The sequence below is a fragment of the Nannospalax galili genome, unplaced genomic scaffold (genome assembly GCF_000622305.1).
Source record: "Nannospalax galili isolate Female #2095 unplaced genomic scaffold, S.galili_v1.0 scaffold728, whole genome shotgun sequence".
NCBI lineage: Eukaryota > Metazoa > Chordata > Mammalia > Rodentia > Spalacidae > Nannospalax > Nannospalax galili.
In genome coordinates, this window is record NW_008358642.1 from 617,156 (window position 1) to 627,997 (window position 10,842).

Below are 10,842 nucleotides of genomic sequence, written 5' to 3' on the forward strand. Positions count from 1 at the left end.
AGGATAATGAAATTGTGATGTCTACAGCCAGCAATACCTTACATTTCTAAACTGATAATTCTAGAGTAACAATAAAGTTCTACTAACAGAAAACTTCTTCTGATCAAGAGAACAGACTCTCTGGCTTAGGTGAAGACCTAATATTCCAATTTAGCCAGGTCAATCACCTGACCAACGACCACTCCTAGGTAAATGGGCTCATTAAAGCCATGCTAAGAGATATGTAGAATGTTTTCTCCTTCAATGAGACACTTTACTTTTCCTCCCCCAATTTCCTGCCTCCTAGCACAGTAGCTTACCATGGCACAGCTTTGTAAGCCCACCCACTTTCTGAATTATTTCTAAAAGTGTGACTTGTGTTTTTCTTTCTCTTACTTTGGAAGTATGCTTTCCTTAACATGTGCTTCCTCAACTTTTTTTCTTCTTGACTTTTCCTCTAAAGCTCTCCCCTCCTATCATATGGCTTCTAGTCTGCCAAGTGTCTGACTTCCATGCCAGAACTAAAATCATATCTTTTTTTTCCTTATCTCCTACATTCTCTCCCTCCCGGCAGCTGAGGACATTTATGATTTTATTGATCTTAGGGATTGTATTAATTCTAATAAAATTGTCCTCAAGCTTCTGTTTGAGTCCATTCTTATGTTCTTTTATTAATGATCCTAATTTTTTTATGTCATCAAAATGATGCTGTCCATGAAGACACAGTTTAGCAGCTGATACTTTACTATTCTCCATGCTCTTAATGCCAGGGTTATTGATATTTTGCTGTGTGGACTACAGCTCATTTGAATTATGATGTCTTCAGCATGAAATAAAAGTGAATGAGCATCTAAGACCCAATATGACTGTGATGATGAGGATGATGAAGACCCTATTTAGCTGTTAGGTAATATAATTGGTGACTGCAGTGGTTATTTCTGTTTTACTGTGATAAAATAGTCCTATGAAAGCATGAAAGCAACTCAAGGGCTAAAGAAGATTTTTTTTTCTTGTGGGGCTCACAATTTCAGGTTTTTCCCTATCTTGGCAGAAGGTTGAGAGAGCTTGTCACATTGCATCCATAGAGAAGAAGCAGAGAGGAAGTAATATTTGTGCTTATCTCACTTCTCCTTTTTTATACAGTTTAGAACACAAGCATGGGGGATGCTCCTACCATAGTCAAGAAGGATCTGTCAACATCAATTAACTTAATCAAAATAATATTTCACACACACTCTCAGCGGCTGTGCTGGTTTGAATGAGAATGTTTCCCATAGGCGCCGACTATTTGAACATTTTGACTCTAGTTGGTGGCTCCGTTTTGGGAGGTTTTAAGTTCAGCCTTGCTGGAGGAAGCATGTCACTGGGCTTTGAGAGTTCTTAAGCCTTGCCAGGTTTCCAGTATCTAAATGCTTCCTGTGCCTGCTTGAAGATGTGACTGTTTGCCTTTCTGCTCTGACCACCATCTTGGCCACCATTCCACCCCCACCATTGAGAACTCTTACCCTCTGGAACTGTAAGCCAAATAAACTGTTCCTTCTATAAGCTGTCTTGGTCATGGTGTCTTATCATAGTAATGAAAACCTCACTAACACAGAGGCTAACCTTAATCTACAATCCAAGATGATTCTAGAGCCTTTCAAACTGGCCACCAAATTTAGCCATCCCAAATGGATACTACTGAGAATTGACTAACCCAAGAGTAGCAACAGGCATATGGAACAAAGCTCATCCAAGATGAAATCCATCCCAGATGAATGTTTCACAGTAACTATTATTGGTTGATGGGCTGAAACTTCTCCATGTGGCAATATGTAATGTCATATGCAAAGTTGTCAGTAATTTTCTCAGGATCTTCAGGAAACTGTAGGCCTGTTTTCACATGAATGTCATAAATTATGACCTTCTTTCTGCTATGAGTCATTTGACACTCACAGAGAAAAGGATGTGGGAGGATGGTCACAGCTACTGTTCCCTTAGTTACCTAAATGGGAGAGCCTAAATGGGCAAGCTGTATTTAGAAATCAGTAGGTGTAAGATCATCTCTACTATTGTTTTCTATAACAGTCTAGCTATTTAAAAATTGTAAAATGAGCTTGAAAATTATCCAACTGTTAGAACAGAAGCTTAAGCCTACTGTGAATGCATTGTAAGGGACTAAATTCTTAATAAGCAGAAAAGGTTACTGAGAAATAATATCAATGGCACACTTCCTGCTTCTCTTTGGTGCAACAGGCAAACCTTGTTTTTAAACTTCAACAGGGCTCTGATTTGCTTAGAGTCATGTAGCCCTGGACCTATCTCAGTTTGGAGCTCTGATCTATCAGCACCAATTTTTTGTTTAAGTTTAGCTACCCAAAATTGTCTGAGGAAAGACCATTACAATCCTTAAAACCCAGTCCCTGTGGGATTTTCGATTTTTGGAATTTTAGTTTCCAAGTCCCCTCCAGTTGTGAAGAGCTTTTCTCTGTGTAAATGAGTGTGTGAATCAGTGAATCTTTATCTTTCAATAACACTTGTTTGCCTATTGTCCTTTACAGGTCTGAGATTTTTTTCCTGCCTGTTAATGATTTAATTGGCTTAGAAAATGAATCCAACTCCTAGAGAGCGACCAAGATCACTAATACATTGATGATGAACCACAGCACCACCAGAAAGTTATAAATGATACTCAGAAGAGAAACTCAGGGAGTGGTTGTCCAAAGGAAGTTCATTAGCTATTTATTTATTTTCCTTATTAGTTCTTTTCTGAATGTATATGGTGTATATTTGTGCAGGTGTCCATGTATCTGTGTGCATGTTTATGGATATGTGTGTGCATGTTTATAGTCATGTGTGCACATGGAGACCAGAGATGGACTTCAAGCAAATTCCTTTATTGCTTTCTTCCTTATTTTTTGAGGCAGTGTCAGTAGAGCCACTGATTCAGATAGACTCTTTAGCCAGTGGACTGGAGAGATCTTTTTGTCTTTTCCTTCCCAGTTCTTGGATTATGACCCATGTTACTGCCCCTGGCTTTTTATGTGGGTGCTAGGGATCTGGTCTCAGGTCTTAATGCTTGCACAACAAACACACAATGCCAACATCACCTCACACTCTTCTCAACTTTTCTCACAGAATTAAGATTTTCTTGTTCTATACCAAGGCAGCTGTTGTATCTCTAAGCTCTGAAACCTCATTCTGCCAGCAGGGATGATGAAAATCCATGTCTCATTTTTCACTCTTTTCATGAAAAGAAAAGTTATTTTCCAGAATCTCATAGAAAATTTCTCCTGTATATCCTTATTCCTAGGTGTTGTTTTATCATATATATATAATGTGTTTATAATTAATGTGTGGATGTGCAATAATGTAAATATACATATCATAATCAGAAGTTTTGATTCACATGTGTACAGTCTAGAAATAAACATTCAATCAAGCTCATTAAAATATCTTCCACCTCCCCAATCTATTTGTTTTTGTGAGAACATTTGAACCAGCTGTTTTAGCTATTTTGAATTTTATTTTACATAATTATTAACTGTGGTCATATGTGGTACAATGCACAACTAAAACTCTTACAGTCTGAGTCTGGGAACTTTTGTCAACATTTCCCTTCCTCTATTCATCTCCTCATTTCAAGCCTCTGGTATTAGTTCAACTCTCTGCTTCTGTGATTTTATACTTCCACATGATGATGTCACTCAGTGACATCTCTGTGCCTGGCGTATTTCACTTATCATCTCCTGAAGTTTCATTCATATTGTCAAAAAAAAACAGGATTTCCTTCTTTTAAATTCTACATAGCATTCCGTTATATACATATACACTGTTGGCAATCTGAGTTAGTGCAGTCATTGTGGAAAATAGTATGATACTAATTCCAAAATTTAGAAAAACATAATATTCATAAATTCCAGCCATCCACTTACTGATATATAGGCAATTGGATTGAAATCAGATTCTTGAAGTTTTATCTGCACTCCAAGTTCATTTCAGCACTGTTCAAGATAGGCAAGATATGGAAACAACCCGTGTTCATCAGTGAATAGAAAGATAAGGAAAATGTCATGCTGTGATACATACACACAATTCTCAGTACTTGTGTGAAAATATCTCTATGTGTTCATCTATAGAAGCAAGAAAGGGCTAAAAGATAAAAAGACTTCATATTGTGAAATAAGTTGGGTTAATGTCATAAAAGAATCTGCCACAATAATCACATGTGTATCTTTGTGTGCAAGCGTGTATTTGTGTACATGTGTGCACGTGATTGTTTCTGTGTGTGAACGTATGCATGTGTGTATGTAGGTGAGCATGTCTGTATACATGCATGAGATTGTATATGTATCTGTGCATCTATACTTGTGTATGTTTTTGTGTGTGTGCCTGTGTATGTGTGTGTGTATGCATCTGTGTGTGTTTGTGTGTGTGTGTGTGTGTGTGTGTGTGTGTGCTGTGTTCACTAGGAGTAACTAGGAACACCAAGCTTGCTAGAATCATTTGCCAAACAGAGTTATTCCCTTTCTCCTCACAGGGATCATTGCGTTTACTTTCACTTTATATGTGTGTGTATGGTTTTGTATGTGTGTGTACTAGTTTGCTTTCTATGATTGTTATGAAACACTATTCAAAGCCAACTTGGGCAGGAAGCATTTTATTTGATTTACATGTCCTGATCACAGTCTATCTTCCAAGGCAGAAACTCAAACAGGGCAGGAACCTGGAGGCCAAAGCTATTGCAGAGAACATGGAAGAATGCTTTCTCCTCTGGCCTGTTCTCAGTCTGTTTTCTTATACAACCCAGGATCACCTGCCAGAGGTGGCACCACCCACATTGGGCTAGGTCCTCCCAAATCATTCAATAACCAAGAAAATGCCATATAGACATGCTTATAGGCCAATATGATGGAGGAAATTCCCCAACTGAGGTTCTCTCTTCCCAAGTGTGTCAAGTTGACAACTGAAGCTATCCAATGCAGTGTGTGTATGTGTATGCAGGTGTGTGTATGTATATGTATGTGTTTTGTGTTTATATGTGTATGCACATGTATTTAGTATTGTTCATGCGGTGCTAAACATCTCTTTGTTCTTTCCTTTTGGGATGCTATCTCACTGCTCTAGCACTCACCATGTAAGTTAAGCTATTTATCTAATAAGCCTCAGTAAGCTGCCCTAGAAATAGGAATACTCACTGCTGTGGGAGTATAAATAGGAACAGCCCTTTTAGAGAACATTTGGAACTATTAATTCATTAAGGCTGTGCATAAATCAAACAGTAATTCTATTTCTATGCAGAGGCACTAGAGAAGTTTTCCCCCATGAGCAATTGAAGGAACGAACAGTAAAAATCTTCACAGCATTACTCATAGTAGAAGCACATGGAAATATCTTTCTTTCTTTCAAATGAAAATTGGATTAGTCATGCATATCATTGTTATTGACCTCATGTCAATAAAACATAGGTTTCTACATTTGCATATGAATCTCACATATAAAAATTGAACAAAAGCAGGTATCACAAAATTTATTATACTGTGTATTAAAAGTTTACATACATGCAAAGTCTTATAATGCATTGCTTTTACAGTAAATAATACAGACCAAGAGAAATTGTATAAAGTATGTTGGGAACCACTATGAGTTTTGGTTTAGAGGAAGAAAAAGAATATAATTTATTTTTCCTTGAAGAAATGGTTAGAAGAAAGACACAAGCATCCCAGAGAGAAAATTTTCTCTAGGAAGTCACATGGCTTGTTACAATTGTCTCTAAATTTCACATGTTATACCAACAGCTCATATTATATCGTTGAATGTGATGTGCATCAGCATGTAACAAACACGTGTACCTAAACATACACACACAAAAACTCACACTTCACAAGAGTATATTCAACTACTTATTGCCTTAAGCCAAAATTATCATAAAAAATGATTCCCGAGAGTAAAATGGAGCATGTATGAAAGGGTAAATTTTGAAACGTAAATAATTTTAGGAAAGTTCTTTAACTTTTACTGCACTTGAATGGAAATTATCTTAATTTCATTTCAATTACCATTTACCTTAGAACAAATCACTTCTGATCATTGAAGTTCAAAATTTAAAGATGCAATTTTTGGGTCAATGTAGTTCCACATCAACACTGATCAGAAAGAATACTGTTTCACCTGCCAATTGTCACCATACATGTCCAGCCTTCCCATTGTCAACCTCTCACACTACAGTGACTATATTGCTTTACTCTGATGGAACTTCACTGGCACAGCATTTAGGTTCAATTGTCTGTGTTACTGCTCACTCTTGAGACTGTACATTCTGTAGAGTTAGATAAATGAATATTGGTATGTATTTACCACTATAGAATTAAACAGTATTCTAACTTCCTTAAAATATTCTTTGCTCTATCTATGTGGTCTTTGCTCCCCCTTAATCCCTGATAACCATAAGCACTTATTCCTATCTCTATATTTACTTTTTCAGTAAGACATATAATTCAGATAACACAATACGTAACCTCTAGATAGTGACTTCTTTCATTTAGTGATATGTATTTGAGTGTCCTTGAGAAAGTTCATAACCTCATAGCTCAATTTCCTTTCAATACTAATAATACTAATAGTCTAGATTTGCTACAGTATCCATACCATACTAATAGACATGATAGTTGTTTGTTTTTTTTTTTTCAGTTCTCATTATTTGATTTGAAGTGACAGCTCTTCTGCTTAGCTTGGTGTTGGCTTAGACTGCTTTGATTTTCATGTTTAGCATTGTTTAAACACTGGGCAGAAACTCAGGTCTGACCAAGGTTCTTATATTGGATCCTTTATAAGGCTGTTTGTAATTTCCTAGGACATCATGACTGACAGATTCTGGCTTCTCTTCATAAGTGTGCAGCTAGCACTTCTTCAGAAACATGAGTGATATGTCCCAGAACCTCTGTCCTACACTGTGAGGCAGAATTTTCTCATAATTAATATGAGAGTTAAAAGTAGTGGGAGGGTGGCATTAGACTCCTGGAGGGGGTACTTTCCTTCTGAATGAGTTCATGAACCACACCTGTAGGAACTTTAGGAGTTCATCTGAATAGGACAGCTCATGTGCCAACATTGTTATCTGAGTTTGTATTAAACAGTCAACAGCATTTTTTTCTATATTTCTGTATAGAATGTCATCTCCAGTGAAAATAGAAACCACTAAGGAAACAAATAACAAGAAATGTGTGTACAAGGAAATCCTTATACATTGCTATTGGGAATATCCATTAGGCCAGTCCTATGGAAATCATCATTGACATTCCTCAGAAACCTCAAAATAGAGCTACCATCTGACCTTGCTTTATCTCTCATGGGTATTTACATGAAAGACTCCAGGTCAATGTATCACAGAGATACTGGCAGTTTGATGTGTATTGTAGCACTATTAATAATAGTTAAGTTATGGAACCAACTTCTATGTCCATCAAGGCAAAAATAAAGAAAATGTGATACATAGACACAATGGAACTTCAGGCAGCCGTAAATAAGAAAGACACTATATTGTTTGTAGTAAATTGGGAGAAGGTAGAGATTATCATCAGGTTATTGGAGTTAAACTAGACTAAAACCCACAAATATCCCAGATTTTCATTCAGTTGCAATTATTAGATTTTATCTCAAAACGTAAAATCACATATTTATGTTGCATGAAAGTAGAATCAAGGCTTGAGAAAGGAACAAAGAGAACTAACTAGAGTGGTTGGGAAGAGAAAGTGAGGATAGCGGGTGAGGGGAACATAGTCAAAGTACAACATGTATTTATGAAGACATATTAGGAAGCTTATTACTATGCATAGTGAATATGCTCCAGTTTGTAAAAGTCAGTGGTTCTGTGCTTGACATCGTCTTGATCTTAATTTGTTTCATGGGCAGCATTATAGATTTTGTCTTCCCTCATGTTCTTATCGATTTGAGTACCTTTGTCAGGTGGAAAACCAAGGAATTCAAAACACTTTTTGATCATATAAGTCCTGAGTTGGAGAAATTTCCTGTGAGTTCTATTGAGAGTCTAAGTTCTTTCTTCAAAAAATGTTTTGCTACCCAGAGATAACTTGAGTCAGATGTAACTATCACCTTCATGTGTAGTTATAAGCTTATATTCTAAATTTCACTTAGATGTTTTTCTAAACTTTGATTTCCTTGCCATTCAATAACTCTGCTGTTTTAGCAGGGACACAGTTAATTATTAGTTTATTTATCTATATCTTTGTTTTTGTTCTAGTGGCATTGTGGCACACTCAGGTCCCAAATTCTAGTTCCACTGTGGTTGTTTTAAAAAAGTTCTCCTTGACATACCAATGTGTAGGAAACCAGGGTACCAGGCCATAGGGTGAGATAAGCCTAAAAGTTTTTAAGTCCAGGCTGCATTCTATGCTAAAGGGAGGGGCACTGAAAACAGTAGCCCTGATATCCCTGTCTTGCAGAACACTGAGAGACTAGCAGTAGAAAAGTGGTCAGACCAAAAGTACAGGTTCCTTACTCTGTGGGAAAGTGTCTTTGTCAACAGTTCATCTCCTTGTCCTGAATAAATAACTCAGCTGTCCTTAGCTACATGATAAAGGTTTACTCCTGCACTGAAAGCTAAAAGTTTACCAAGCTTTTAGCCCTAAGGTTATATTTCTTGGTTCTCTGGGGGGACAAAGATGGTGTTTGTCCTTTACTTGATGGCATTTGGTATGCAGAAATGGTAAAAATGCCTAAGATAGTCTCTGTAAGAAGGCTTGAAGTTTGGAGCTTAAGTTGATTACGAGAGAGGAAAGGTCTGTTAAGAAGCTTTCCATTGCTTTAATAAAATATCCAAGAGCTACAGTTGAAAAGAATACAAATTTAATGTACCTCAGTATCAGAGACCTTGGTCCATTTTGGAGGCACTAGATCTGAGGTCTGTGTGTGGCAAGACAAAACATGATTGTGGTGGGTGCTGGGTGAAGCAAAGGAGCTTAGTTCATGGAACCCAGAAACTAGAGAAAGAAGGGGGGCTATTAGTGACTTTAACTTCTGCATGTTTTGCTCCCAACTCTTAAATGTCCTGCTGTTTGCCAATAGGAAACATATTTAATACCCCTTGAGGGGCATTCTAGATCCTAACTACATCAGAATACTATCAGCCAGTGTTAATCTGGGCTTCTCCAAATGTTACTTGAGTTTCTTCTCCCTGTTGACTAAGTATTAGAATAATGGTTTTGTGCTAAAAGTTAACCTGTTGTTCTTTTAAAGACACTTTGCCATAAACAAAAGCATACTTTGGCCACATCTACTTTTTCTTTTATTCAATGTATACTTCTTACTGAATTTTTGTACATTTCATACAAAATATCTTAATCATCTTTATACTTCCTCTGCCATCTGCATTCCCCATAGACCACCCCCCTAGACTTTATGCATTCTGTCATATATATTGAGGCCTACCATGTCAAGTTTGTACACTCAGAAGTCTCTCAGTGCCTCAGTGCAAGTTCATCCACTGGAGTCTAGTCAGAAGTGGTGCTTATAACTAGTTGATTACATCTATGTGTTCAACAACTGTGAGGACAAGCCTAGATCAATGGGTAAAGGCAATGGATATCTCCTTGCAATGGGAGAGCAGTAAAGGATGTTCAACATCCTAATTCAACACAGATCAAACTGACTACAGAGTTGGGAAAATTTTAATCCTGACAAATAGTTGAGAAATTTTAAGATTTTGTTAACAATGGTCTGGAGAAATGGCTCAGTGGTTAAGAACACTGTCTGCTCTTGAAGAAGACCAGGGTTTGAATCCCAACACCCACATGGCAGCTAACAACGGTCCATAACTCCAGTTCCAGGGTATCTGACTGCCTCTTCTGTCCTCTGCAGGCATTGCACACATGATATGGGTGTACTTACATACATGCAGGCAATGCACACATACACATAAAAAATAGTAATAATAAATAAAATATTGTAAATTTTTTTTAGCAAATCAACAAAGTCCTTAGAAATTTTAGGCCACAAACCATGGCTATTTTTGAGGTAAAGGTTTTTACTAAGATTAATTTTTATTACAAATCTGAAACTTATTTCTGCTAACTTTTACAAATATTACCTCTATGGCTTTTACAACCAAACTAGCCTATTTTATTTTTTAAAAAGGTGAGAAAGTATGGGGGTTGAGAAATGGCTCAGCAGTTAAGAGCACTGGCTGCTTTTGGAGAGGACTAAGATTTGACTCCCAGTATCACACAGTGGCTAACAACCATCTATAACTCCAGTTCCAGGGGAATCCAATGCCTTCTTCAACCATCCACGGGCATTGCACAACATGGGTGCACTTTCAAAACATGCAGACATACTCATACACACAAAATAATAAAAAACAAATGAAAATTTTTTAATTTTTTAATTTTTTAAAAAATTTAATAACCACATGATTAGAAGGAGCATTTCATTACAGCTTTAACATATTCAGTAACACATTCCACAGTGAGGATACATCTCTTTCAAAGGTGGCTGTAAATTTTTAGGTTCATAGTTAAATGAATACAGTCATACAATACTGAACTCAGTATAAACCCTGTAAGACATAAAATTGAATGAATTTTTAAACTTTAAAGATTTCCATTTCATTTTAAGATATGCTGTTTCCGAAATTTTTAATGCTACTAACACATGTTTGCATGTGTGTCTTTAATCTCTATGTATCTGATTACTAGTCACAATCTGTTACTTTCTGAGATCCTTGGCACCTGAGCTTGGATATAAAGTCATCAGGTACATTTCAATGGTAATGTTTATCACCTCTACCAATTAGCATGACGTAAATTTCCATGCTTCCTCCTCAAATATAATTCGTTTTTTAAAATTTGTTGATTTTGTGTGTGTGTG